This window comes from Pogona vitticeps, chromosome 1 (genome assembly GCF_051106095.1).
Source record: "Pogona vitticeps strain Pit_001003342236 chromosome 1, PviZW2.1, whole genome shotgun sequence".
Classification (NCBI taxonomy): domain Eukaryota; kingdom Metazoa; phylum Chordata; class Lepidosauria; order Squamata; family Agamidae; genus Pogona; species Pogona vitticeps.
In genome coordinates this window covers 274,521,340-274,545,312 of record NC_135783.1, presented here as the reverse complement: position 1 = coordinate 274,545,312, position 23,973 = coordinate 274,521,340, and positions in this window count along the sequence as shown.

The following is a 23,973-nucleotide window of genomic DNA, read 5'->3' as shown; positions in this document are numbered from 1 at the left end:
ACAACAATTCCCATCTATCTAATCACACAGAGTCCTTTCTCAGGCTTTCAGAATAACATTCTCTCGGCTCGTCTGGAAAACACTTGTCAGCATAGCAAAGATACTTTATACAAAGAAACAAAATGGAACCTCTCTGGCTCATTTCTTAATTACAAAACCCATATGCCTTTAAAAGATTTTAACTCAAAAACCCATCTCATCACAAACATATTGTGTATTAAGATATTGTTGTGTGTGTAAAGGGAAGATGGCTACTCAGACACTAAAACTGGGGAGATTGAATTAAAGCTGAATAGTAGCATACATCCTGAGTGCTCACTGGAAGGACAGCTCTTGAAGCTGAGGCCCCAATGCTTTGGCCATCTCATGAGAAGAGAAGACTCCCTGGAAAAGACCCTGATGTTGGGAAAGTGTGAAGGCAAGAGGAGAAGGGGATGACAGAGGACAAGATGGTTGGACAGTGTCATCGAACATGACCACCAACATGAATTTGACCCAACTCCTGGAGACAGTGGGAGACTGGAGGGCCTGGCATACTCTGGTCCATGGGGTCATGAAGAGTTGGACTCTAAACAACTGAACAACAACAACAAGTAGCATACATTGAACCAAGATCTGAGTGTGTACCCAAGGGCTACCTACAATATCTCTGGAAATTATGATGGGGGGGGGAATGTCACCCCTGTTTGATAATAAGTTGCTTTGACCCTCTTTTGGGATCAGATGACAGACTTTACAGCTCAGTATCAAACTGCTGAAGTCATTTGAAATGATGTCTTGAACATAAGATCAAAAGTGCAAAGCACAGCATTACAAATTACACCTTATGTGCTTTATTTATTTGTTGCACTAAGGAAGTTGTAAAATGACCGTCACCAGATAGAGCTACCTTAACTGTTTTTATACCTAAACAAAGTAATACCTAAGAATTTTTGAGTTCTTTCCCACTTGAGAAACCAGTAAAATGGAATACATAGCTATTGTTCATATTTTCAGTTTTATCATGCCATGTGATAATTTTTGTCTTCTCACTGCCTCAAATGGACCTCCCAGCAAAGCCAGTCCAGAAGGTCAATAATCTTTTTTTTTACTAACCTGAACATGTAGCCATCGCATCAAGATACAGGTGAGGTCTTATAGGTCAATGATTTCCAACCTTTGATAACCCAGGTGTTCTTGGACTGCAAGTCCCAGAAATCCTGGCCGGCACAGTTGATGGTAAAAGCTTCTGGGAATTGCAGTCCAAAAATACCTGGGTTACTCAAGGTTGGGAATCACTACTATAGGCAATGTAGTTCCTGTTCGATGCACTCCAGAGCTAGAATATCCCCAGCAATTTGAAAAGCTGTTGCTGTTGCATTAATTCTCAGGTCAGATACAGCCAGACCACTCTCCTCATTCAGCTCTCACAGAGTGCTGCTGGGATGGTTGCCAACCAAGCCTCTACTTGCATTTCAACAACTGTACAGATTGTCAGAAGGTGATACCAGATCAAATTTAACTTACTATTTGGGCTCCATTTCAATGCCACTCACAGTTCTAGCTTTTTACTTCCATTTATTGAGCTTTGCTGTGATGTAATATGGTAAATTAAAGAAAGACACTGTGCAGTTTCATTCTTAATGTGAGGAATGTTACAGTGTATGCTTGTATGCCTACCATAACCCTTCAGCAGATTGTCCCATCTGAGATACTGAATTTCCCAAATTCACATGGAAGAGTCTCATTTTTCAAGACTTCACAAAACAATATCTGTTTTCACAATAGCTAGAAACCTGGTTCTTTTCAGGACATTTTAATTATATACACTGAACATAAGATGGGGGTTCAAAAACACAACAACAACATGGTACCATAAGCATTAATTTTCTATCTTCAGCTCTTTGAGTGTTGTTGTGTCAGAGGTCTATACAAATACTTCAGCTCTCAATAGAGAAACCTTATAATCAAGAACTATAAAAATAGGGTCTTCAAAATCAGAGGCATTGGTTCATCAGGGGCCCTGAAAGGTCATTCAGACCAATCCTTCCAACATATAACAACATTTATATATGTTGTAGATCAAGAGTGTCCAAAGTGTGGTGCAAATAATATTAGATTGCACTTCCCAGCATTCCTCACTACTGGCTACCTAACCACATGCAGAAACTATACTTTGCCAGCTGATGTGAATAAAAATCAAGGAGGCAGTTGTCTGTTCTTGCTGATGCAGGCAGACAATGTGGCTAACAAGTTGCTAGGCTCATAAAGCAGCTGTCCTTCCTTTTGTTGCCACATAACAAAGTATTTTTTTAATCAAATAAGTTTCTTTTTATGTCATCTGCATGCCATCATTTTCAGGATTTTTGTGCTCAACTGGTCTGTCCACTGCAGTGTCAGCAAAATTCATATTTTAAAAAGCTTACTTCAGTAGGTGCCTCTCTCTCCCCCCCTCTCTCCCCCGTGTGTGTGTGTGTGTGTGTGTGTGTGTGTGTGTGTGTGTGTGTGTGTGTGTGTGTGTGTGTGTGTGTGTGTGTGTGTGTGTGTGTGTGTGTGTGTGTGTGTGTGTGTAAGAGGAAGAGAGAAAAATACCAAAAGATAGAGGGAAAAGAACAGATTCTCTGTTTTTACATTGGGACAGCATGCCATTACTCGCTTGCAATAATATCCACTCATCTCTATTAATTTTAATCTGCCATTTTATACTTAAGTATAAGTTATCAAATAGTGATTTGTGTTCATATAGTAGCAGACCAGGATCCCAACAAGATCAAGCAAGGCTTAGTAGGGGCAGGATGCCCTCTTATAATTATTAGTTCCAGTACTTGCGGGTATTGAGTTCCTTCTGGCAGCAACAGCAGCCAAACACTGTTTCTTTTTTCTTTTCTTTGCAGAGTCAAGTGAGGACCAGGAATGTTCCTTTTTCCTGCCATAAGAACAAGCAGTTTGCTCACTCCTCGTTGTGAAGCATGGTGGGCAGCCACCATCCCAAGTACCCTCTTTGTTCTTTGTAATAAATAAATAAATAAATAAATAAATAAATAAATAAATAAATAAATAGAGCAATCAATCAATCAATCAATCAATCAATCAATCAATCACCCATGCAGAACCGGAACAGCTTCTTCCCCTGGTTGACAGCACTCCAAACAGCCTTCTCAACATGCTGCTGGTATAATTCCTGCTTGGCATACTCAATGGCCATAGTTCTCAGGCAGTCTGCTCCCTGAAAGTACACTCGTAGTGCTTTCTAGAGCCATGGAAAGAAGCCACAGGGAAGAGATCAGGCAAGAGAGGAATGACCTTCTACAGGGAGGCACATGATTCCTTGTTTCTCCTGTAACTGGACAATTTTAGACATATTCCTCCAAAGGTAATTTCTATACAAGACCTTCCCCAGCTCAGATCTGATTTGAACTTTTGCTTGCATACCTCTTCTTAAGGTCAGTTTAACATTTGAAGAAGCTTTCACAAACAACAGTTGATATAACACAGACATGAAAATGGATTTCACAATGGCTATTTGGCAGTAGGTGTTTATTTTAAGTTATGTATAGCTGTTTCATATGCCAGATCATCTGATGGAAACCACAAAAGTGAAGTCATTGTATAATCAAGTTGACTAAAACCCATCCCTGTAAGTTCTACAGCTGTGTGGAAACTAAAACAACAACCACAATAACAAAAATTTAAAAAAAGACAGAAACATAGACCTTCAGATTAATTTAACGCAAAATTTATTAAATGAATTGAGAGCCTATCCACACTGCCATATGGTTATGCTATGTGGTTCCTTCATAGCTCTGTTTGGCATAGGGTAAAAGACCTTATCCACTTCTGTTTCTATTTAAAATGATCCCTCCTTCCCCTTTAAGAGCTGGCTGGCATCTTTCTGGCACAGGGATAAGGAATGCAGTCTTTTTGGGATGACTCACTGAGATGCAAAATAGCTCTTTGTCCTGCTTTCCTATTTATTTATTTATTTATTTATTTATTTATTTATTTATTTATTTATTTATTTATACCCCGCCTATCTGTTCGTCACGAACACTCTAGGCAGCTTACAACATAACATATAAAACAAGCATATATATAACATAATTAACTGGATGGGTCCTTGAGTTAAAATAGATTGCACTGAAGATAAGGACCTTTTAAGTACTCACTGGATCACACCAAATTTCACACTGTGGACAGGCCCTAAGTCAAAAGGAAACACAAGCATACCTGCTCCAAAAACATCTGGAATAACAGCAAAGCTCTTAATTGTGGAACTTTTTTGCTTAGTGGTTGTAGGTGGAATCCAACCAGTGGACTTCATTCATGGAACACTTATATTAACTGAAGGGGATACTGGTTTCTTTTCTTTTCTTTTTATCCCCATAACCCTCTCTGGCCATTCTAAAACTAGAGTAGATTGGGGAGACAGATGGGCAGGAGACAGAAACTTTTCATTGGTGGAGAGTTGCATTCTGTCCATTAACTGTATTTTTAATCAACTCTGGAATGTACTAAAGGACATAAAAGTCTTTCACATTTTAGTAATGAAAACCTACTTAGATTTTGCAACCCTCATAAAATTAATGCTATCTTGCACTTACGGAAACTTGGCTTTGCTCCTTGAGATGCTTCTGGCTAAGGTATCAGCTGGCTACTTGCCTCCAGGAAGAATGGCTTGTTATTTATTACCAAGAAAGGCAACAAATCCTATTAATCATGAGCACTGACAGTAAAAAAATATTTTTCCTCTCTGCCTTCTTGTTGCTCACTTCCACTTTATTGTTTCTTAAAGCTCTCTCTCTCTCTCTCTCTCTCTCTCTCTCTCTCTTTCTGTGTGTGTGTGTGTGTGTTTGTTTGTTTGTGTGTGTAGCCAGATGTGCATATCCATTTTAGAACCAATATAAATTAGTCAGCAACCACTATTTATTGTCTTTCAGAAGAGGCAGGCTTAATTAATTATAGTTGTGGCATAGTAGACTGTTTTGAATACTTGCTAATACAGTTGGAAAATATTGCATGACCTGGCCTAACAATTAATGTGAAATGTAGCAGTGGAGAGAACACTTAAGTCCTCAGTTCTGGGAGCCATAATAAATAACATGAGATGCTAGCAAGTTAGAAAGGATACAAGAGATGGATAAAGATACTATAAAAGAAGCAAGACTTACATCACAGAAAAAAAATGCTGAATAATAATGTGCATTTTTAGCCTGTCAGGCAAAAAAAGAAAAGAAAAGAAAAAAGAAAAGAAAAGTGAAAAATAAAGACAAGAATGTTGTGGCAACTTAAAGACTAACTGCTATGTATTCACGAAGGCTTTCACGACCGGGATCTAATGGTTGTTGTGGGTTTTTCGGGCTCTTTGGCCGTGTTCTGAAGGTTGTTCTTCCTAACGTTTCGCCAGTCTCTGTGGCCAGAGTGCTGTCCTCTGAAGATGCCGGCCACAGAGACTGGCGAAACATTAGGAAGAACAACCTTCAGAACACGGCCAAAGAGCCCGAAAAACCCACAACAACCACTAACTGCTATATTTTAATATGAGCTTTTGTGGGCAAAGTCCGCTTCCTCAGATATAAGAATGGGACTGCATGGCAAATATTTATTTATTTATTTATTTATTTATTTATTTATTTATTTATTTATTTATTTATTTATTTATTTAAACATACATACATACATACATACATACATACATACATACATACATACATACATACATACATACATACATACATACATACATACATAGCCCCCAAATAAAGAGACTGTTTGTTTCCTGGGCACAGGTTGTTGATAGTATAGCATTTCGCACTTGCCAGTGACCTTTTAGACTTCTGTTGATATTCAGTTCCCCCACCAGGAAGCATTGTTCTGTAAGCAATGACAATGATGGGTGGCTAAATTAATCCCAGCCTATAGATAATAAGAGGAACAACATGGTAATGAGTATTTCTAATCACCAATGGGGCTTGTAAGGTAACTCTTACAAACCCCCTTAGTTAGAAAGGAAAGCATTTTTAGACTACTCTTGAAATATAACAGGATGCCAAACTGAAGAGATAAAACGAAGCAAATAGGGCAATGCATTGATTTATTGTATTTCTTCTATGCATTTCTTGCATAGTATCCATTGTATCTTCACACCACTCTTGTGAGACCTTAAGTTGACTGTCATAAAGGATGCAGGAAATGGCACAGTTCCCAAACAGAAACTTACCTCGAGAAGTCTGTAATTATTGAAAAGTAAATAAGGTTTTATTTATAAGAATAAGATCTATAACTGCAAAGAACTTCACAGTCCCTGCCTTGTGTTAGGATCCAAACACTTTTACCAGAGACTGAGGGCTAAATGAGATACAACACCATTAGGAACTACATGAACTGTTTATTTAAAGAAAATAGTGGGGGAGGGTCAGCCCAGAATGGGAGAGGAGCATTAAATCTCTGGGTTCTACCACACATTAAAAGTGACACACATTCTACTTGCATGGATAGAAGCTCCCCATAACCCCACCCTCAATAGCAAATGCAGTGGTACAACACGGAACACAGATTCAGTGTTGTTAAAATTTTAAGCCCAGCTAGAAGAACCCAATCTTAATCGGTCCCATCTTATGATTTTTGTGAATTTTTATACGGGGGGGGGGAGGAGAAAGAGGATTGGTAAGTGCATCAATAGTGTCTTGCTTAATTTAACATTGAGGTTGCATCTCTTACAGGCTTGAAGCATTAAGGGGCAAACTAAACATTAAGGCAACAATGGGTAAAATGTCCTTCCAGGGGGCCGAAACAACTGCAGAATCTGTGGGAGGGACAGTCCAAACCCTCCACTTTTCCCAAAAATGTACCAATTATTTGTTTCATGATGTCCCCTTCTGTTCTCTGAGTCTGGACAAATGTTCACTATGATTCTATCCTATTGCTTGCTTAATTGATTGATTGATTGACTGACTGACTGACTGACTGACTTACTCACTCTTACTTACTTACCACTTATAGCCTTCCCTATATCATAGGATCTCAGGATGGGTTTCAAAGCTGTATAAAACAATTAGAAAACATAAGAAGTTTAAAACAATTTAAAATCAAACACAAAATTAAAACACTCAGACATTAAAAACGTTAAAAAAAAAACATAGCACTAAAACCTGTCCAGGCCATGATTCACAAACCCTAAAGGCTTGAAGAAATAAATACATCTTGATTTGGCATCAAAATGATGCCAATGTCAATGCCAATCGAGCCTGCAAGGGGAAGACATGCCACTGTTGGACGCTATGGCAGGAAAAAAAAAACTTATTCCATGTATTCACATAATTGTTCTCAATGATGGGACATAAAGGAAGGTCTTCCCCAGAGATCTTAGTGACCAGGCAGTTTTATAGAGGGAGAGGCACTCTTTCAGACATCCAGGTCCCACTTAGGGCTTCCAATGTTGCACTTCTATCAATTGGCTTTTAGAAAGTATATCTCCTGTGGTATGTACTGTTGATGGTCCAACCACTGCTACAAATTGGCACATTACAGCCCAGTGTTGTATATTTGGAAGTGAATCCAGACAGACTTCCTGCACTGTTGGTTTATAGGCTTCCTAGCAAATATCAAGTCTTGTTTATAGTTGCAGTGCCATCTTCCATTATTGAAAGACGGGGAAAGTTTCCTATGGTGAATAAGGAGTAGTTGGGGTGTTTTTATCCACTTTAGCAGTTTCTCCATTCTTACCATTGAGTACATGCCCCCATGTATGTATCACATGCTACAACAACTGAAGTCTCTGACTATAACATTTAATTTGTTTTGCTTATAAAAATTCTGTGAGGTTTTAAAGGTTGGCTTAGGTGGTTTATAAATGGAAGATACCAAGCCATTACTTAGCTCCATTGTTATTATCAAAATAATAATTTAATCTATTTTAATTTTAACAGTCAGCCTTACCATTAATCCATTTCCCCTCAGAAACACATGCTCTAGTAGTCACACTTATAGATAAAGCCCACATTTGCCTTTCAGTGACCAACTCCAAAACAAAGCACACTAAATGCAAGATACATAAATGAGAAAATTTATGTGCTAGGACAAAAAGTTTTCACCACCTGGAGGAGTATCTCTTCCCAAAACATGCTAGATGCCTCATTTATTTTGACCCTGAAGTATTACGAGAGAATACTGTTAAATCTCAGTCCTTGCCACACTATTAATTTCAGCAATCCTGAAAAATCCTATGGAGCAAACTGTTCCCTCTTACAGAGATAACAATCCTGAATGACACGATTTGTCCACCATATGATGCTGTGTAGAACATCCTGAGGTGCAACCTAAAACCAGGTTGTAGACCATCTTTCTACCTGCAAGACAGTCCTGCTGATGTACCGTTTTCAAAATGAGAGAGATGCAAAGAGCGTATGTCAGTTAAAGACTAAAAAGGGAAAATTCCTAGTGAAAGTAAACTCAATATAGTAAAATTTACAAGCCTCTCATTGGCTAATCTCTTGTTCAAGCCCCAACTGTATTATCCTGACCTCAGCAATAATGTTATTTAAAGTAAAAGGGAACTGAGCCAAGGCTAACAGTGTAACACTGGGGGATGAAACATCCACATTCATAGGCACTACTATAACTGTAACCACACATATAAAATACTTTCTATATAGGTCATTGTAAAAACTTCCTGTTCAAAAAAGAAATTAGCAAGCAAGTTGTTGGGTAAAGCCATACACTGAATACATTAAAATACAGAAAGTACAGAAAATTTACCAAAGCAGAACACACACGTAGTGAAAAGAATGACTACCTAAAATAATTAATTTCCTAATATATGCCCATCTTCAGAAACAATCATGATCTGATTTCCCAAAAGGCCATATGCATAATTATTTAATTCAGATTCCTCTATTATTTTCATATTTGTATGAAAGCTCTTCAAAGTGGGGAAGTTTTCTACCGTTTACCTTTGCGTCCTACACAGAAAAATCCTGAGAGGCTGGTTGCTAATGACAGTAGGTACAAACAATCTAAATGTAGTTGTTGCAAAACAAAACACTTGCATGCACAGTGCTGTGGAATAAATAAAGCCAACTGCTCAAGTGCACAGTATTCTTCTTCTTCAGTGTTGTATATCAATGCAGTATTCCAAAAAAAGCGAGAGAGAGAGAAAGACGTCTAATGTGATTGATTAAAATTACTCACAAGAAAGCTTCAACTTTCCATTTTAATTGTCTTCTCAATACATTAATGGAAGTAAAATAAGAAAATATTTTTAAAAGTGCTTGAAAATGTAGTATGAAATCAATTACTAAGTTTCCAGCAGCTATACAAATGGTCTTTTGTGCACTCTTAGATGTTCCCCCCGCTCCACTCACTCTATACCCAGAGCTTCAACAAAGCCATAGAAAATGCTGTACAAGTCAAATTCCAGAGAGGTGATTCTGTTAAAGCCCAACAAGTAAGGAGTTTTAGGGTACCTGAAAAACAAATTTAATAAGCTCTATTCTCCAAGTGTTTCTGCAACAGTGAAATTGCTTTTAATGCATCAAGAACAGTGCGTAACAGTGTGTAAGCAGTTTCTGCATCTTGTTGGCTTTTCGTTATGGGAACAGTTGTGCGATCAATTGCCCAATCTTTTCCAGGGTTGGCTCAGTGCACAACTGAAAGCCCACAAAATAGCTCACATAACTTATGTGACTGCCCTTCTTTGCTCTGTGATGTCAACCAGATTTTGGCTGCTAGACTGAAGGGCCAAACTTTTAAACCTTTCAAGTCTGTGCTGAAATGTACAATTTTATTAAGCTCAAAAATATTGTATTCACTGTTGTTTCATTCACTCATGAACTGATGTTGAATGTGAAGTTCACATAAGCAATCGTCCCATCCTCCCCCCATGAAAACCAAGATCATAAATCAACAAAGTGCAGGCAGTCATGCTCAGTATGTCTATGGACCATATCCTAGTATGCAAACATATATATGATATGGCTGCATACCTTGACAGATGCTATAAATAATACTAAACACAAGAAAGTCAGAATACCCTTTTTCAGATGGCATCAGATTAAACCGATCTGCCGTTATTTGTGCAAATTATAAACTAACCGCTTGCAGAAGAAAAGCAGATAGGTCCTGCTCTCCTCACATCCAACACGTGTGCCCCATATGTTCAATTTTATAGCACATGGTTTTTTACATACTGGGTTTCCACCCACCCCCTTTTCCAACTGTTTGGAATACATTACATCATTTTTAAAAAGTGGCAAACTCAGCATACTAATAATAAAAGTTACACTTTATGATGTGATGCCACCCCTACTTATCCAGAGAAGAATGAGCTGTGAAAGAGGGCAGAAACAGTGAAGAGGAATGCAAGTTGACTACTAATATCATAAGAGTCTGTCAAAAAATTACTGTAATTGTTATAGTATTGACCCCAACTTTTGTTTTATGCATATTGTGGAGAAACTGGAGAACAGGGAGTAGTTTTCCTCCATCTCCCATACCATATTAAAACTTGGGGTCACCCAGTGAAACTGAATAGTGGGACAAATAAAAGGGAAAGCATTTTGATACAGCACATAGTAGAATTTACTACCACAATTGCAGTGATGTAGCCACCAACAAGATTCCCAGTGTGGTGCAATGGATAGAGTGATGGACTCAGACTCTGGAGAACAAGGTTTGAATCTCCACTTGGCCATGGAAACTCATTGGAGGAGAAGAAATCATAAAACCACTCTTTAAATATCTCACTACCTTGAAAGCCCTGTCAGGGTTGCTATACATTGGTTCCAACTTGAGGGCACAAAACACACCCACACAGCCACCAACAGGGATGGCTTTATAGGAGACTTTGACAAGTTCATGAAAGTGAGGACTTTAAGTGGCTATATATGTCCATGGTAAAAGATAACAACATGCCTCTTAATGCCAATTTCTAGGAAACAACAGGGATCCCTTTCCAGTTTTTACATTCCATTCTGGGGCAAGTTATTAGAACTTGTGAATCTTAGCTCGAGGTGTACTTGGGTAGCACAGGTTGCCTATATCACTTTCAGTCCAATTCCAGGGGACAGGCACTACTCGGACTGCCTTGTAGAAAAGATTCACATTGGAAACTTGACGGGGGTGGGTGGGCGGGGTGTAAAACTTGCCAAGTGTCAAAGCAACCAGCTTTCCAAACTCCACTGGCAGCTCAGCCTCTATTGACTTATATATTGATGCAACATCACATACTCTTCTATGGCTTTTCAATGTAGAGTAATTCTGGCCTTCTGAAATTGTGTGGAGAGCACATGTGGTGAAGGAAGTGTTCTACCTCCCCCCTGCCATTGTTTTCTACAGGCGAAAGCAATGATCTGAACAGAGGGAAGATACTGTATCTGTATACATACTCTGTGTGAGTCAGAGCCCTCTTCTTCCCCCTGCTCTGTCTCACTCAGGTAGAATAGGCTTCTCCCCTTTTCAAACTGTCATTTCTGTGTGGTGAAATGACATTGATGTGTTCTTCCGCCCTGTAGTGGATAGGGTGTGGATAATGTTTTGCCCATATCATGTCTGCTCTCCACGTACTTTCAGAATGCCTAAATGAGGTTCATCTCATTCTTGCTATGCTGGAACAGTCTTCAATATTTTGTGGCAATGCTTCACTTCAGGTAAATATTCCTCTTCTGGAAAAGCTCTGATCCTCTCTTGGTTGTTTGCTTCCCAGGCACTTTGCAACTTCAACTGTTTTTCCATCTGGCCTTTCTTTCACAAGAAGGCAATCCCAGCATCTCCCTGAGAATCTTTACTGAGAGCCTCTTTCCACAGTCACAGTCATCTTAGGGCTCTTTTCCTGAGGAACATCTGCTCAGTTAGTTGCTGTCCCTCTGGTTCACCCTGAGGGACAGCAAGGCTTACTGTGATTCATGTATTCACTGAGGTTTAGGAATCCACATTATCTAAAATGCTTCTCTTTGGGAGATATTTGGGAGTGCGAAATCTGTGCTGTATGGAGCCTTTTAAAAATAATTGTGTTCTAATTAAACGCTTCTGATCATGAAGCTCTTTTGATGTGGAAATGAACTACACAGTAAGCATCGGAAGTGCCATTGCTAAACCATGCTCCCTGAAACAAATCCAAGGACAAAAGAAACTAAAAGAAAAAGAATGAAATGAAATGAAATGAAAACTGCTTTGAAAACAGACAGAAAACTTGGGAAGGCATGGATTCGTCACTTTACCAAGACAACAATTATGGCATATGCGTGGTTGGAACAACATTGAAACCATCCAGATATTTTTACAGGCACCACCACTTCATCTGAATACACCCTTGGTTCTCCTTCTCTTGTAATGTTTCTCTTGTTTTTGCCCAATGTAGAGTAATTGTGGCCTTCTGAAATTGTGTGGAGAGCACATGTGATGAAGGAAGTGTTCTACCTCCCCCCTGCCAGTGTTTTCCACAGGCAAAAATGGCTAAGGAGCCTAACGCTGAGGGAGGTCCAGAAAGAAAAAACAAGAAACCGGGCCTTCTTGGCAGTGGCTCCCTGTCTGTGGAACAATCTCCCCTCCGAGATCTGCTTGGCCCCTTCGCTGGGCAGCTTCAAAAGCCAACTTAAGACCTGGCTATTCAGACAGGCCTTCTCTCCAGGCACCACATATCTTCTGATTTCCATCTTGAATGATTGTTAATCTCTGTAAATGATGGTATAACTATCTTATATGTAGTTTTTATATTCTTTGTTGTGAGCTGCCCACAGTAGACTGTGTCTAGATGGGCAGCATGTAAGTCCAATAAATAAATAAATAAATAAATAAATAAATAAATAAATAAATAAATAAATAAATAAATAAATAAATTCCTGTAAGATTGCAACTGGCATAGACTTAAATAAAACTGACATTAATCATTAACAGGATACGCCAACTATGTATCATGTTGCACTTCTGTGTACTTCAGTTTTTAATCCAGAAAAAATTACTAGAGATAACATGTATTAGAAAAGGAAAATCATTAACTAATGAAACTACCCTACATGTCATAGCATGAACTGCTCTCATATCTGGGAGTATGCAAATTAGTTTGCTTTCTTTGTCTTCAGAACTAATGCAAGGCGTTCCCTTGAAGAATGATTTCACAAACCTATAAAGACTGCCCTCTTATCACCTCTCCACAACATTAATGTATTTTTCAGCTCTAATTACAGATGTCTTTAACATCTGTTTCTCACATCAGATTCTCATGGCAGATCTAGGCACATCTTTTGAAGATAAACTCCCTTTAAGAGGGCAGTGACACATCTTCATTGTCTCAATCCACATGTTGCAAATTCACTAGCTTTTGATTAGTGATTGATCCTTGGACGTTCATTTGCAATCTGATTGCTAAGGCATGGAACATTGAAGACCTGGAGGGAAAACATAGCAGCAGGGAATAAACTTGATTGAAGTCAATGCTGCAGGTGGAGAAAAAGTAGAAGACTTAAATTCCTACCAGACATTAGCTTTCAAAAAAGGCTTATTCATGAAAAGACTTTATTTTACATGCAGAAAAAGATGACAGACATCTATAGAGACATGTTTCACAAGCAAATGTGATTTTTTTAAAAAATCCAGTGCTTGAGATTATTTGCAAATATCCTCTCTGATCTGGAAGGTATCAGCCATAGTCAATGGAGTGTGGAGAGCACTGCTAATCTGGGTAGAAATTTATTCTGCAGTTGCTCAGAAGAGTTTGATCATTTTCTGATTTAGTAACCTCCGGAGTGAGTCCCAACATGAAGGCAAATGCAAAAGCTAGGCCTTAATTTGCCCTGGGGCACTTTAGCTTAGACCCTCCAACCACCCCTGATATTGTAAAGAGAAATATTTTTAAAAATATTTCTCAATTATCTCATAAGGTGTTTATAATTTTCTGTGCTCAGCACATTACAAAACATCATTTTTAAAAAAATCTAAATTCCTTTTGCCAGAGCTTAATTTTTCATTTCTTATTGGAAGTTATTAACATTAACAAATTTGCATCAAAGGCAATGGACCATTTCCTTAGCTCCAGATGTTATGGAAATAGAGAAAATATTGTGATTATTTATTTGATGCCAAATAAATATATGGAGACTGCATATTTAATGGTGATGTCACTGCAGAGAGTGTGATTCTTCTTTGAACAGTGATCACAGAGATCCTATCAAATGTCATCAAAAATGTAAATTTGCCATGTTCTGCCTTAATAAAAATTGTATGCCATCAAGTCAGTTCTGACCTATGGCAACCCTTATCAGGGTTTTCCAGGTACAGAATACAGTGGTGCCTCGCTTAAAGTTTGCTTCGTTTAACGTTTTTTTCGCTTAACGTTTATTTTTTCAGAGGCAGATTGTGCTTCGTATAACGTTTTTCCCTATGGGTGATTTTCGCATAGCGTTTTTGGGACCATGCTTCGCTTAACGTTTTTGGTTTTAGGTCCCCTGCTTCGCTTAACGTTTTTTTTGTTTTCAATTTAAAAAGTGTCTTAGAAGGGTCCAAAACGGTTCTAAATGCTTGGATTCGTTAGAGGACCCCTTAAGTCATGTGCAAACCTGATTTGGCTTTGATCTGACGTTTCGTTAATTTTTTGTGAATTTTTGTTTTTTGGCCCATAGGAACCAATGGACCTGTCAAAATCTGACAGCTCCATGCTTTCCTATGGGGGAGAAAACAATTTACAAAAAATTAACGAAAGTTCAGATCAAAGCCAAATCAGGTTTTCACACAACTTAGGGGGTCCTCTAACGAACCCAAGAATGTAGAACAGTTGCTGAGTCTTCATTAATTTTTTGTGAATTTTTTCTTCCCCCATAGGAAATAATGGAGCTGTCAGATTTTGACAGCTGTCAAAAGTTGGGGGGAAAAAATTCACCATTAATTAACGAAAAGTCAGATCAAAGCCAAATTAACTTTTGCATCCGTTTTAGAGGGTGCAGAAGCTAATCCAAGCATTTAAAACCATTTTTGACCCTTTTATGACACACTTAATTTTGCAAAAATTGACTTCGCAAAGCCATTGAAACCTATTGAGTCAGCTACAATACATTCCAATGGAGGATACATTGTATCGTTTAACGATGTTTCCTATGGGTTTTTTCGCTTAAGGACGGCAATCCGTGCCTATTGGAACGGATTAACCGGTTTCCAATGCATCTCTATGGGAAATGGTGTTTCGCATAAAGTTTTTTTCGCATAAGGTTTTTTTTTTGGAACCAATTAAAAACGTTATGCGAGGCACCACTGTACTCAGAAGGGGCTTACCATTCCCTTGCACAAGGTCACACAGGCTGGCTCTGCCTTTAGGAGGCACAGTGGGGAATCAAAAGTCCCATCCTCTGGCTCTGCAGCCAGATACCTAACTCTCTGAGTTACCCAGTTCTGCCTTAAAAGGTAAAGGTAAAGGTTCCCCTTGACAATTTTTGTCCAGTCGTGTTCGACTCTAGGGGGCGGTGCTAATCCCCGTTTCCAAACCATAGAGCCAGTGTTTTGTCCGAAGACAATCTTCCGTGGTCACATGGCTAGTACGACTTAGACACGGAATGCTGTTACCTTCCCACCGAGGTGGTCCCTATTTATCTACTTGCATTTGCATGCTTTCGAATCGCTAGGTTGGCGGGAGTAGTTCTGCCTTAGGCCTTGTAAATATGAATACCCCTCTCCCCTCTCTGTCTTTGCCACTCTAAGACACTGACCTTTAAGTGACCTGCTTTCCAGTTTCTCACATTTCTAGGCCTACACACACACACACAAACACATAGCAACACACAACAACTCTTCTTTCAAATCAGCAGAAACCAAACAGTTAGGAATCTAGACTTGGGAAAACAGCCCACAAAATATGAGATGCTGAGCTCTGTAACACTCCAAATTGCTTGCCAAGCTTTTCCCCTCGTTACTCTTTCCACAATAATTTGTGCTGAATGGAGTTGATTTGCTACCAAATGTATTGCCTACAGGATCAGTGCATTGTTCCAGTCCCAAGACGGTAGCAGCCAAATAAGCAGTTGCATCTACATGTAATATGTATTGTAAGACATCTGGAAATGTGTCAGAATAAGTCTTCCAGCATTTTAATGCTGGCCTACATAATGGACAACAAATTAATGGAATAGCTAGGTAAGGCCCCGGCTCCAGTTTTGCACCATCCATAGATGCCTTGGGATCCAATAAAGCTTTCATGAGAACATCAGATATATGCTGCATGGAAAGAAAGCTGTGATAGCAGTGATGATATCATAAAAGGGGAATTTTATATCATAAAAGGGGAGAGCCTCGTGGTGCAGTGGTTAAAACGCTGTACTGCAGCTAAAACTGTGCTCACGACCTGGGGTTCACATCCCAGGTAGCCGGCTCAAGGTTGACTCAGCCTTCTATCCTTCCGAGGTCGGTAAAATGAGTACCCAGCTCGCTGGGGGGGGGGGGCAATGTGTAGCCTGTATAATTAACTTGTAAACCGCCCGGAGAGTGCTTGTAGCGCTATGGGGCGGTATATAAGTCCAAAAATAAATAAATAAATAAATAAATAAATAAATAAATAAATAAATAAATAAATAAATAAATAAATAAATAAATAAATAAATTTAAAAACACAGAGCAATCTCAGCTCCCATGCTTCACTGATTTCACTGGTGCGACACTGGGGAACAGGCTTAAACTCTCTCACTGAAATCCAGTTCTCCAATAGGGGTCTGCCTCATTTCTGTGAGGCAGAAAAATGAACCTAACAAGTCTTCCATGTATATTCCTAATTCCATACCTTTAGATCAACTGCCTTCACAATTCTTATTGATTTCCTTGGGAAATGTTTCTTCTAAAAAAAACCACATCAGTGCCTTTTTATACTTGCTGCAGTCTCACATGCCTTTCTACCGAAAACCCATCCAAATTATGATGAAGCTATACAGGGACTAATTCAATCACCGATGGGCTGCAACATATATAGTAACCAATATTTTTTAAAAAAAAATCAGCAAAGAAGAGAGTCTTTCCAAGGAAAAGGGGGGAAAATGAGCATTGAACAGTATTATTTAAAAAGCAGTTAGAGTCCTTCCTGCAGGGAGAAAAGAAAATAAGTTGTAGGAAGAACATTGGAAGCAAGGCCAGAATTGTTATGCGTAGGCAAAGCAAAATGACATCCAGATGTCACCAAAGGTCACCTCTGATAGGAACTGCTGGAACATTTTGTCATGTTGTTAGCAAGCAAAGATAAACCTTCTCTAGAAAAACGTGTTGCGACAAAAGAGAAAAAAGGACTTCAGAAAGTGCTAGATCGCTTTGGGTGTTGTTGGCCCAAGGCAAACATTTGTGGAAAAAACTTTCATTATAATGAATAACTTTGAGAAACTGGCTTCTTCCATTAGCTGTTGGAACAACGTAGAAGGAATGGTGCTTTATTTTTAATAATTTCATAGTTTTGTGTATTGTTTTTGCAAAAGACTTAACAGGAAATGCATCATGTATGGAAATATAAATTGGGAAGTCCTCATTCTCAGTTACAACAAGAGGGATTAGACAGTTTTGACCTGGCAACATGTTATCCAAGAAACATTCAAGCGCCATATATTTTAAAAAGATTTTGTCTTTGAATTTATTATGATCAAAGACCAGCACAATTTAAAAAAAAAAAACCCAAAAAAACCACATTCTGGTCCCTTTCTTCACAAGCTATCATTCTGATTAGATCAGTGCAGTTTGGTGATTCAGCTGCTCAACTGTTCGTCAGGCACTCTGGCTTCCCCGGCCCTTTCTCCTCCAGCAGGCACCCACTCAAAGGCAAGGGTGCAGTTTTCTGGCCTTGCCTCCTCTGAGTGCTGCCTCTGAGTGGACACCTACCAGAGGAGGCGGAGGAAGGGAAGCCAGGGCACCTGTGGAACAGCTGTGCAGCTGAACACGTCAAACTGCAGAACCTGTCTCTAATTCTGACCCAGCCTTAGGCATTGGCTTGTTACTTTGTTTGGATAAAGGCCTGAAAACACTAATAAAGCACTTTTAAGGTTAAACGTGCCAGTACCTGAAGAAGTTTGCACAGAGTTTGTGTAAGCTATATTTTTGTCCAGTGATTAAAAAAATTGAGATTCTAGCAACCATGGTCTAGAACAATGGTTCTCAGACTTGGGTACACAGATGTTCTTGGACTGCAACTCCCAGAAATCCTGGCCAGCACAGGAAGTGGTGAAGGCTTCTGGGAGTTTCAGCCCAAGAACATCTGGGGCCCCAGTTTCAGAACCACTGGTCTGGAACAGCCATTTTCAACCTCTCTTTTTTTGGCCACAGCCATAAACACAAGATGAAAGAAATATAGACTGATTGTGTAAGTTGCGTAACAAACCTTATAGGGCAGTGTGTGAATAATTCTTTCCAGTCTGTGGCCCACTTCAAATGTGCCAAGGCCCCCAGAGGCACCACCCAGAGAAGGCATGGCTAGGAAGCCAAGCTGCTACCTTTGAGAATGATGTTTGACTTCTCTCAGCCGCCTCTATCAGAAATTGAAATAATACTGGCCAACTTTGTAAGAATGTTGTAAAAGCAAGCATAATAATGGTAGTTTTATTTTTAAAAAATTCATGTGAACTGTCCTACCTACTTCATCTATTAAACGTGAATAGTGTTTAAAATAAATGCAAAAGTACCATGAAGACTGCAAAGCTTGTTACTTTTTAAAATAGCAAATTATATATATTAAACAAAAGAAAGGAAAGGAAACATGGTGGCAGCACAACCCCCAAATACTTTTACATTCACTTTAGTACTTCATTGTCTTTCATAGCTCATATTCATCTCTCATTCTAACCTTCAAAAGAACCTGTCCAGGGCGAGGAACAAGAATTACCAACTGACTAAGCAACAAAACACACTCTGATAGGCAATGCTTTCTTGCTTTAGTATGGGTTAGCCATCTGTGTTTTTCACCTGCAAGTAAGTTATAGCCCAGATGTTTTATATTTTTTTAAAACAGATAATTATGACATTTTTGGGTCAGCAGAAAAATTCCAGTCCGGGAGCAGAAAAAGCTGGTTATGGATTAGTCCCCAAATCAGATTTGATTTAGCAAAGTTCTATCAGACCAGATCAAACAGTACCAAAAGTACTTCAAGACACTTTCTATAAATAAGTCGGTTGTGCTGGTTTTAGCTACCTTAAAAGAGCATTTTGTTAATTGTAGATCAAAAACATTATTCCCATCAAGTCATACATTTAGTCAGAAATAATTCTTCATCTAATGATTAATTTAATGATCAATATCTGTTTATTCTTATTTTTCCACTGTTCTCTCAAATGGATTTTTACTACTCAGAAACACAACTCTTACAACTTGAAATCACAGCAGGAATTCATTTCATTGGTAATTACATGTGCTTAAGTTTAGCTTGAGACAAAGATTGGCAGGGCTTTCCCCCTCAAGAGCTGACAGAAATTTGAAACACTATTCATTGTATACATTCATTTGACTTTTGCCTCAGGTAAATAAGTTCAGCACACTTCTGTGTTATTCTAAAACCCACAAGACCTGCTTGATCATAGGTAACAGGGGAAAGAAAAAAAGAGTAAGAGCCAATGTCCCTTTCCATTCTTTTTTTTAATATAGACCATTTTCAGCTCTCTGAAAAACAATTATGTTTTTTACTTCTCACTCTCCTGCATCCCGCTGTTCTACCACAAACTAACAAACAAAATTCCAGAGCAAAGCTAAGCTTTGCCTACAGATCACTTAAAACAACTGCATCCAAGACTTGGCACACAGATAAGGAGAACACATTCAACACTCTGGTAATTAATGGACGACCATGTATCTCACCCTGGTAGGATATATTGCATGCTTGCACGCCTAATATCATGTATGTGTTGATTGATCCTTGCTGTCCTTCCTCAAGCAGGCAAAGACTTTAAGGCAAGCTTTCCCTCAGTGACTGGCTACCTGAATGTGATTTTTAGATGGCTTGTTAAGCATTACTGCTTTGACTATGTTTTTTATACTGTTTGTGTTTACTGTTTCTCAGAGTGGTATTTGTTTGTCCCTTTTTTAATATTTTTACACTTGTTCTTAGCTTTAGAGATTGTCTTTCAATGATGTAAGCCGCCTTGGGTCCTTTTAAAGAAGAATGGCATAAAAACATTTTAAGTAAATAAACAAACTAAACTGGTATATAATACCCTAGATTGTGTTTTCTATGTGTAAACCATCTCTAAATAAGAAACTGGATTAAGAATCATGTACTCGTCTGTGGCGATTATTGCTGGCAGAGATATTGTACTGCAGTGCACAACGACCTGCATTTTCTTCACCATATGCCAATGTATACTTTTAAGTCAATGTACTGAATACAAAATTTTAGGTACCCTTTCACCTTATTAAAAGGGCATCTGTGAACAGCGCATAAATGAAAAAAAACAGACAATCAAATATATGTGCAAATAGACATTAGATATTCAAGTAAAAAATGTGGGACTCATCTCCTGATTGTTCATAAAAATGTTTTTCACATGATTCAAGTGTGGGAGAGGAAATAACACATTCCTCAGTTGTTATCCTGGAAGACATTATTTCTGCTATCTACTGTAATGCTTCTGAATTCTACAGACCTTGGAATTCTTATACCAGAAAACTTATTTCTCCAGTTCATTGGCTGATATCTTGTTGCACAGTTACACAAAAGACATAACATTTGGAAGTGATTTGCCATACGTTAAGAAATCTCCATAGCCATTATCAGTTGCACATCAAGTCTGGAAATGTATTTATTTTTAAATATATTTAAAAAACATTTGGTCTTATAACTGCACTAATCTAACATTATCCTCTTTACATTTGCCCTTTTACCTTGGAAATTTTTCAGTTACTCTAGCTAATTTTCCATCTTACATTATGCTTTTCATTTAATTGGTGCATTGTATTTTGTCTGAAATTTACGTATTTCCCCCCCCCCTTTTTTTTTTTTTTTTGCCTTCATGTCATTGCTTTCATGGCCCATATATCTGCTGTAAATGAAATACATCTTCAAATTAATTCCACCCTGGTTTCAGGTCATGTCTGGATGGACCCTTTTGCTCACTGGGGTCAAGACTGAACATCATTTTCAACTAGGTCAGCACAGGACGGTTCAGATGAAATAAAGCAGTATCAGGAACACAAGCAAGACAATGATTCATGTATGTGTGTGTGTTCAAATCACATCTGATTTATAGCAATCCCCCTACAGTTTTCAGTATATGTGACATATTAAAGTATTGCTACTACCCCAGTGAATTTCTATGCCCCAGGTGGGATACAGACTCTAGGACACCTGACAGTCACCCTGTCCACTACATCACACTGGCTATCAAATTATTTATATTGAATATTATCTCCTTGGGATTCAGTTGCTGATGACATGTGCCCATGATTGTACTCTGACACAGGAAACAATAAGTTAAAGGAAAGCTGGAAAGTTGCTTGCAAAAAGAACAGATATACAGTAATGACATATTGAAGCCATCTGGAATTAGTGACAGAAGGATGTTTTGAGATCCAGGCTGTGATCCTATTCACTGCTCAGTTATGGAGGGCTTCAGCATATTATTATACTTACTGACTTTTTTCCAGAACAATTGCCTGGTAGCTGACCAAACCCATAAAAAGTCCTGCTTACAGTTCAGTTAAATATCAATAATTCTCTTTTTGTGAGGTATGTGTGTTTGTTCAACTATCTGCTCCAGAGGCCTGGAATTTTCAGCTGGTAGATACTGAAATTAATTAGGTAATATATTGGCATCTGGCTCATGGTTGTGCAGACATAAATAGTATGTCCTATCAAAAGATGTTGTACTGAAGCTTCAAGGAGAGTGCGATAATGTCATTAATTTGAATGAATAAAAGCACTGTTGCACATAGTTGTTAAAATGAGGTGGAAAGGACAACTGTGAGTGTTAAGAAAATGGGTACGGTACTAAACATAGGTACTATTTCTTTAGCTGCTTTATACACCAGCCACCATGTAAAATGTTGTCATTGCATTTCTTAAAGGGGAAAGCACTTTTCTTAACTAAGCTATTATCTTTTTTTTTTTTTTCATTGAAACCACATGTTTGGTTGGTTACACTGCTCTGTTGCAAGATGTATACCATTTTAAAGCAATTTGTTCTAAAAAACACACACTGGGATGAACTGGCAGAATGAAAATCCTTGCACAGATTTAGTATACGGCCATTGGCCATTGATTAAAGACACAGCTAAAAGGTTTAGGGGAAGGACTCTGAGATTTCATGGCTCTGTTGGCTTTTTAAACCTGACACAAGAGACTAGAGAGCTTGTCCAAGAATATTCACTTAACTGATTGCTGAAATACTTTGCCTTGCATTAATAAGGGTGTTTCTTTCCATTCTTGGTTACACCATTGTGTCTTGGCACAATACCGTTTACAAATGTTGCTATATCATAATAACATGACTTGTTTCAATGATGAAAAAGCATATGGAACAAATAAAGCATTACTCAAAGGCTGCCTATCCATGGAATCAGCTGGTTCAACCTTAGGACGTGATTCACACACAAATAACTTAACTGCAAACCAGTTGATCTCCCACAGTCTGGTGGACTACTCGAGACAAGTCTGTATTTGATATGGCTGATGGAATGCAGCCAAGCAATAATTTTGTATACACTACAAAACTGGTATGCTAGCAATGTAAATCTTCACATATTTCATTTTCACACATGAGGACAGGGGATCATGAAAAAGATTCTCCTCAGAATCTTTTTCTGAGAATGCAACATTTCACATTGTTGAAACGTATTTTTGCATACAATGAGCAAAGTACATAACTAATTTGTACAAGGACACAACTTGCACACAACTGTAGTGGCAGCCTTGCTGCACAGACTTTTAAAAATCAGAAGCACTGGATAGGTTGTTTGTATTTTTTAAATAACTACTCAGTCCTTCTGTTCTAGCTATTTAGGTTTGCGTTGCTCCTGAAAGAATAAAGACACTAATTTTGCAATGGCTGCTATAGAGACATTTTTTAAAAAATTGCAAGAAAAATATGTGGGAGGGAAAGTACTTCACATGTTGGAGAATAATCTAGAACACTTTCAGAAATATTCCTTACTGAAGTATCTTAGGATCACAGAATCATGTTATAATGAATATCTTGTATTAACACACCCTAACTCAACAAGAATGAGTAATTTAGCAAGCATTCTTCCACATTGCTAACTATTAAGGAAACTCCTAGATCTATTCTGAAAAGGCATCAAAAGTCAAAGGCATCTGGCTCAATTAACAGGTTATCTTTCTGGGCAGTATGATTTACCATCTGCCAATTGAATTCATGTTGCCCTGCATGTGATGATTTCATACACTTTGCAATTTTTTCTGCACTGATTCCAATTTATATCACTTTTACTGTATGCATATGCATAACAAAAAGTCCAAGTTAGTATCTATGATAGATCTACAGTATTCTGATCCTAATCTTGTTCTCCTCAGTAGGGGCTACAAGTCAAAAAACGCATTACTTCAAGCACCGGTGGGCAAATTTGGTTGGATTGTTACTCCCAGAATTCTTTGCCATGGGCCACACTGGCTGCCTCCAATGGAAATTCCTGCCCAAAACATTTGAACGCTACACTTTGCCCACCTCTACCTCAGTTAAATGTTCCCCCATATCATAACTCCAGGTCAGTCAAAAAAATGATCAAGCAGCTTTTGTCCTGATCAAACAGTTTTACATACTGTATGAGATGGGTTTTCTTTCCCTACAAGAAAGTAATCATACATATAACATTCCCAGTCCATCTGCAACTAGTTTAGTCCAGAAAATATCGTTCTGTTGTATGAGCAGCCTTGCCAGAGGTATGATTTTACAAGAGGTTTGGAGAACAAGTGGCTCTCCAGTCTAGGAATGGATAAGAAGTTCGTTTTGGTTCATTGTATAGAAGCATTTGTCCAGATGCCTAAATTTCTTTATGTTCAGGACGAAAAGAATTTGAAACTTTAAGGATTGGGGCAAAAATGAAAGTGA